We start from the raw sequence: 7,431 nt of genomic DNA on the forward strand, positions 1-7,431 counted from the left end.
TAAGTAAGGGCAAAATATAGTACTTTCCCTCCAGGTAAGGGAAGGAGAAAGAATCGTCTCCCCCAGAGTACAGTTGCCAATTAGTCATGCTGTCAGTAGCAGGGAAGGGGAAAATGCCCCGCGAGTATAAATGGGGTGTTATGGACCACCAACAAGGGGCTGTTTGACAGGGCTGTTAGATGATGGACGAGGCTGTTAAATGAAAAAGACAGTCAGCAGCCGAACGGGCTTACTGTGCACACTAGAGTTTTCTCATGTTTAATGTTACACACACACTCATATATGTTATTACGCATATAATATATATATATATATATATATATATATATATATATATATATATTTATTTATTATTACACTGGCCGATTCCCACCAAGGCAGGATGGCCCGAAAAAGAAAAACTTTCACCATCATTCACTCCATCACTGTCTTGCCAGAAGGGTGCTTTACACTACAGTTTTTAAACTGCAACATTAACACCCCTCCTTCAGAGTGCAGGCACTGTACTTCCCATCTCCAGGACTCAAGTCCAGCCTGCCGGTTTCCCTGAACCCCTTCATAAATGTTACTTTGCTCACACTCCAACAGCACGTCAAGTATTAAAAACCATTTGTCTCCATTCACTCCTATGAAACACGCTCACGCATGCCTGCTGGAACTCCAAGCCCCTCGCACACAAAACCTCCTTTACCCCCTCCCTCCAACCTTTCCTAGGCCGACCCCTACCCCGCCTTCCTTCCACTACAGACTGATACACTCTTGAAGTTATTCTGTTTCGCTCCATTCTCTCCACATGTCCGAACCACCTCAACAACCCTTCCTCAGCCCTCTGGACAACAGTTTTGGTAATCCCGCACCTCCTCCTAACTTCCAAACTACGAATTCTCTGCATTATATTCACACTACACATTGCTCTCAGACATGACATCTCCGCTGCCTCCAGCCTTCTCCTCGCTGCAACATTCATCACCCATGCTTCACACCCATATAAGAGCGTTGGTAAAACTATACTCTCATACATTCTCCTCTTTGCCTCCAAGGACAAAGTTCTTTGTCTCCACAGACTCCTAAGTGCACCACTCACCCTTTTCCCCTCATCAATTCTATGATTCACCTCATCTTTCATAGACCCATCCGCTGACACGTCCACTCCCAAATATCTGAATACATTCACCTCCTCCATACTCTCTCCCTCCAATCTGATATCCAATCTTTCATCACCTAATCTTTTTGTTACCCTCATAACCTTACTCTTTCCTGTATTCACTTTCAATTTTCTTCTTTTATATATAAACATCGGTCGTCTCCCACCAAGGCAGGGTGACGAGAAAAAGAAGAATCACTTTCATCATCATTCACTCCATCACTGTCTTGCCTCTACTCTTGTTATATATACCTAGTACTATGTACCTAGCATTATGTAAGTACCATGTATACATCCTATCACATATACCCGACACTGGTACCTGCTATTATATGTACATGGTATCATATGTAACAGGTACATATGTGGATATTATATATGCCTGGCATATGTAATCTAGTATATAAACCTGGTACCACATTTGCTTTAAACCTGATGTCAAAAGTATTGACTCGTATACTGTACTTGGTACAATGTATACCTAGTATGAAAAATACTTATATATACTTGGAATCATATGTACCTGGAATCATAAATACCTGGAATCATGTATACCAGGTGTTGTATATATCTGGAATCATATATACGGGATATCATATACGCCAACAGAATAAAAGTGCCGCAGGTTTGCAGTCTTCAACTTGAGTTTCTCAAAACGTTTTTCTTGTGTTAGAAACTACTTTAACTTGTGGGACAAATGTTCAACAAAGTATATTTACAAGTTTCTTCTTGAAAAACTAAAGGTAACCAGATGTTGCAAAATTCTCTTTTTGTTTCGCATGAACACATTATGTATATATATATATATATATATATAAATATATATATATATATATATATATATATATATATATATATATATATATATATATATATATATATACACTCCTCCCAAGACAAGTACTGCCAGTTCACTGAGTATTAGTTCTGACATTTACCGAGCACTGTAACCTCATGGATCACTCAGTGCACATATCCATAAAAATTACTTAAATAACACACACACACACCCCTAGGTGGAACACCTAGAAAGGAATGAGCTTATCAACGACAGCCAGCACGGTTTCAGGGACCGGAAATCCTGTGTCACAAGGTTACTGGAGTTCTATGACAGGGTGACAGCAGTAAGACAGGAGAAGGGTGGGTAGATTGCATTTTCTTGGAATGTAAAAAGGCGTTTGACACAGTTTCACACAAGGGATTAGTGCTAAAGCTGGAGGACTAGGCAGGCATAACAGGAAGGCACTGCAATGGATCAGGGAATACCTGTCAGGAAGACAACAGCGAGGTGTCAGTGTGGGCGCCTCTGATGAGCGGGGTCCCACAGGGTTCAGTCCTAGGACTGGTGCTGTTTCTGGTATTTGTTAACGACATGACGGAAGGAGACTCCGAAGTGTCCCTGTTTGCAGTTGATATGAAGTTGAGAAGACTCCGATCGGATGAGGAGCAGGCAGAAGTACAAACGGATCTGGACAGGCTGCAGGCCTGGTCCAACAACTAGCTCCTGGAGTTCAACCCCACCAAGTGCAAAGTCATGAAGATTGGGGAAGGGCAAAGAAGACCGCAGACGGAGTACAGTCTAGGATCTTGGGGTGAGTATAACACCAGGCACATCTCCTGAGGCGCACATCAACCAAATAACTGCTGCAGCATATGGGCGCTTAGCAAACCTAACAGCATTCCTACATCTTAAAAAGGGATTGTTCAGGACCTTGTACACTGTGTACGTTAGGCCCATACTGGAGTATGCAGCACCAGTTTGGAACCCACACCTCTCCCAGCACCTAAAGAAACTAGAGAAAGTGTAAAGGGTTACAACAAGACTAGTCCCGGAGCTATGGGTATGTCCTACAAAGTGAGGTTAAGGGAAATCGACCTAACGACATTGGAGGACAGGAGAGATGGGGGGGGGGTATAATACCGCCATATAAAATACTGAGATGAATCGACAAAGTGGACAGACCACACTACGGGTGGGGTTTGAACCCGCGGTCAGAGAGTCTCAAAATTCCAGACCGTCGCGTTAGTCACTGGGCCAGTTAATTTCAATAAGATTCATCCAACTAGGTATATTTTTACACAATAGGAAGGTTAGCATAGGCACTACTGTGACCACAAAAGCAAGTTTTTGCAGACGAATCTCACGTAACGAACTCTGGCTCAAGTTGTTGATTCCTGTGTTGTTAAATTTCTTAAATAACCAATTCCACCATTACTAATACAAATAATAATAAGAACAATAACAACAGCAATATTATACAATGGTCTCTTGAGAAACTTGCTTTCTTGAGGCGGCGCCATGAAGAACCTTCTTCACTTCAAGTGTCTTCAAGTGTTTTTTGGAGACTTTGGAAGTAGGTTCTTGAAACATTTACCAGCGAAGTAATCGCCATTTGCTCTGGGCTGAGAAGCAAGAGTGCATGTGCGTGTGAGTGTGCGCGTGTGTGTAAAGATGCTTTGGTAAAAGTTTGGAAGCAGAAAGGAAGAAAGGATCACGTAGAAATATGCAATTAAAGTGGAAAATAGAGAGAAAATAGTGAATAGAACAGAATAAGGTGATTAAAAAAATAGAGTCGGTTGCACTGGCAGCTGAAGAAAAGCACTACCACCTACAAGTACTCTTACTACTAAACAATAACAATTTTAACAATAAATATCAATTAATTATTTTAAGATAATAGAATAGCTCATCAGTGATAACGTAAACTATTCAACACAATTACAAGTGCTACTAAAAGTACTAATATCAGCAGGTATACGGCGACTTGCTCAAAATCCCCTCTCCTTACCCCAGATTGAACCTTAGTAGTTCGGTTGTGAGCCGAGCTGGCTAATAGTTAACTACAAGGTACCAAAGATTACAGTAAAAATATTGCCCGGCTATTTGATAAAAAAAATGTAACCTAAGACTTTGAAAAACATTCTTCAGGAATTCTTATTGATTCTCTCTCTCTCACTTACACTAGAGTTGGTACTAGCAATGCTACTTCTAATACCTTTATTATTAATATTTGCAAAATGATGGGGAATATTTAGTCCGTTTCGCATAATGTTTATTCCTTAAGTTCCTACAATACCTTGACATCAAATGGAAAAGAAGGAAAGTGGAGAAGAAAGAAAAATAGTTTGCAAAAATAGCTTTTCCTTAGCAGTTCTCTGCCCGTCGTGTCTGCTCATATATAAACACCTTATATAATACAGTCATTTATATGTGAATAGTCAAAGTCCTGAGAGCAGAGAAACTTTCAATTTCACACCGCCTCTTCTGGGGTTGGCTTCCCCCATGGAATTGTTACCCACCGTGTCTGTAGGGGCTGTCTGTACTCCCCGGGATGTTTCTCCGTTTACGTTGGAGCTGGCTGTCCTCCTGGGGCTGTTTCCCCCGTCTCTACATGGCTAGCTAGCCTCCTGAATCTTTTTATGGGTCTATATCGAGGCTGACGGGTCTCGGGGGGGTTATTTACTCCTTTCTGCTCGGACTAGCTGGCCTCCTGGAGCTGTTTACCGTCTTTCCTGGACTGGCTTCCTTCCTGGAACTCTTTCTGTCTCAACAGGCTTCCTTGGTCCGTTTCTCCGTATCTCTAACACGTTCAGTTACTAATTGCTTCCTTTAGTCTTCCCTCCCTCATTTCTATTCACTTTACTCATTCTTTCTTCATTTCATCTTGGGAGGCCACTGATGATTCAAGTATGTCCATCCATTTCCAAAGTTTCTTATCTCCATTATGGACATACGCTTCCTTCTTGAACATTTCATATTACACTTATATGCTACTGCTGCGTATATTGACATTAAATCCTCTGATAGTGTGGGACATACAGCCGTTTTTCCGGATAGTATGATAAGGGGCACTTACTGGATATGGCTAGGAGCTTCAAGGAAGTTTTATGTGCATTTCTTACGGCCATCATCCACATTTCTTTTCTTTCCAATTCTTCCTTTGTTGCAGTCTCCGACTCCCAAACTGCTTTGCAAGTTCTTAGGAGTTTCGAGTCGCCACATCCCATTGTCCTTAGAAATGAAGGCTCCGTCGTTCCCTCAAGCAGAAAAACATAGGCTTTTGCCGAGTCTCTACCATTCAGGTGTTCAGAGCAGGAATTTGCCCTTTTCAAACTGGTCAGTATTAGGAAACAGGCTGTAAACAAACCATACCACGCACGGGGATAGAACCCACGATCAGAGTCTCAAAACTCCAGACCGCCGCGTTAGCCACTGGGCCAGCTGGGTACAATAAGATTTATCCAACTAGGTATATTTCTACACCATTGGAAGGTTAGCATAGGCACCAACGTGACCACAAATGCAAGTTTTCACAGACGAATCTCCTATGGTGTGGAAATATACCTAGTTGGATGAATCTTACTGTGGCTAGCTGGCCCAGTGGCTAACGCGACGGTCTGGAGTTGTGAGACTCTCTGATCGTGGGTTCTATCCCCGTCCGTGGTATGGTTTGTTTGCAATCGTGTCATTACGATTTCGTGAGTCATGTCAACAGAATGTAATTAAACTGCAGTCGAGTTCTTGGTCAGCGTTATTTCCTCGATGTCTCTTGTTCGGGAAGTTCCCCCACGACTATGTATTGTTCACATACGACTAACAAATAGCCCTCACACTGAGAGGTGTCTGGCGCCTCTCTCTGAAGCCTCTCAGGTCTTGCTGATGATCAAACACACTTTGATTGCATGTATTATTTATCAAAGAACACGTAGAATCCACTTCCTGTAACTTTTTGAAAACCCCCATTCTGAAACGCCTATTTTGAAAAACCCTACTTTTTTGAAAAGCCCTTTTTGAAAAGCCTTACTTTTGACAAACTGACTTGTTCGCCAGTTCTGATTTTCCTTGTAAGCTCAGTTCACCCTTCACTGTAATTCACTCTACCCATAAATCCTCTCAACTTCGCAGCTCTCTGTGACCCGAACGTACTTGGCACTTTTCGTGATTGTATAAACCTTGGTAATAAATACCGACAAGTTGGTTTAGAAAGACACGTAAGCAAACACTATAACATATTTATTAGAAAACGTTTCGGTCCTGGAACCTTGAAGTGATCAAGGTTCCAGGACCGAAACGTTTTCTAATAAATATGTTATAGTGTTTGCTTACGTGTCTTTCTAAACCAACTTTTCGTGATTATAACCGTTCCCATCCTAGCATGGCTAGTAGTCCACCAGCTGCTGTTTGCCAGTCCTTTTAGTAAGGGGTTGGCTTTCTAAGGATGTTTACCCGTCTCTTCACGAGCTGACTGGTCTTTTAGAACTGTTGTTTCGTCTGTATTGGGAATGATTACCCTTTGGGGCTGTTTCCCCATGTCTGCCATGGCTGGCTGGCTTCCTGGGCTGTTTCCCGTGTGTTTGCCGTGGCTAGCTGGCTTCCTGGGCTGTTTTTCCAGTCTCTGACGGGGTACGATGCCTTCTGGGGGCTGTTTGTGGACACTGGCTGTCCTGTTGAGCTTGTTTCCCGTCATTGCCAAGACTGGCTGGTATCTTCGTGAGTATTTGTTGTCTCTGCAGTTGCTAGATGGCTTTCTGTGGTTGTCCTCTTTACTGGGGTGGGCTGTTTTCCCATGTTCGCCGGGGTATGTGTACCTACGCGCATGCGATGTTTGGAGAAGCCTCTGCTCATGTGAGAAAATTAGACGCAGAAATAAAAAAAATATCCTTCATTCAACATCATTATCACCCTTTACGGTACCTTCTCAATTATTATTTTTCCCCTCCCTCTCCCTCATCTTGTTCCTCCTCCACCTCCCTCTCGTGATTCTGACCTCAGTGAGATTCCTTCACAAGACATCTTAACCATCTACTTAAATCGTTTAACTGCTCTCCGGCAATTAATTAAACTGCCACCAAATCACACCCTTAATGGTTCCCTCCTCTTCGTCGTCTTCCTCTTCTCCTTTCTCTTTCCTATTACCTGTTCGTCTTCTTCCTTTCTCTTCTATCGTGGCCACTTTCACCCGGCCTCCTTGTACTTCTTCTTACTTCTCCTTTCTTTCGCCATCTCCCTTTTCCTCTGCTTCCTCCACCCTTTCTCATTCCCTCTTAATCTTTCTCTTATCTCTTTTGTCTCGTCTCACCCATCCTCCCTCTCTCTTTCATCCTCCTTCCATCCTCTTTCTTTCCTCTCTCCGAACCTCTCTTATTATGAACTTTCTCCACCCTACATCTTTTCACTCTGTCCTTCAATTTTCTCCCTTTTCCTCCTCCATTCTAATCCTGAAGTGATCAGTCCTCGACTGGTATATTGCTGAAATAAGGAAAAATCAGGAAGAATATCCCTCCAG

This window comes from Cherax quadricarinatus, chromosome 77 (assembly GCF_038502225.1).
Source record: "Cherax quadricarinatus isolate ZL_2023a chromosome 77, ASM3850222v1, whole genome shotgun sequence".
Classification (NCBI taxonomy): Eukaryota; Metazoa; Arthropoda; class Malacostraca; order Decapoda; family Parastacidae; genus Cherax; species Cherax quadricarinatus.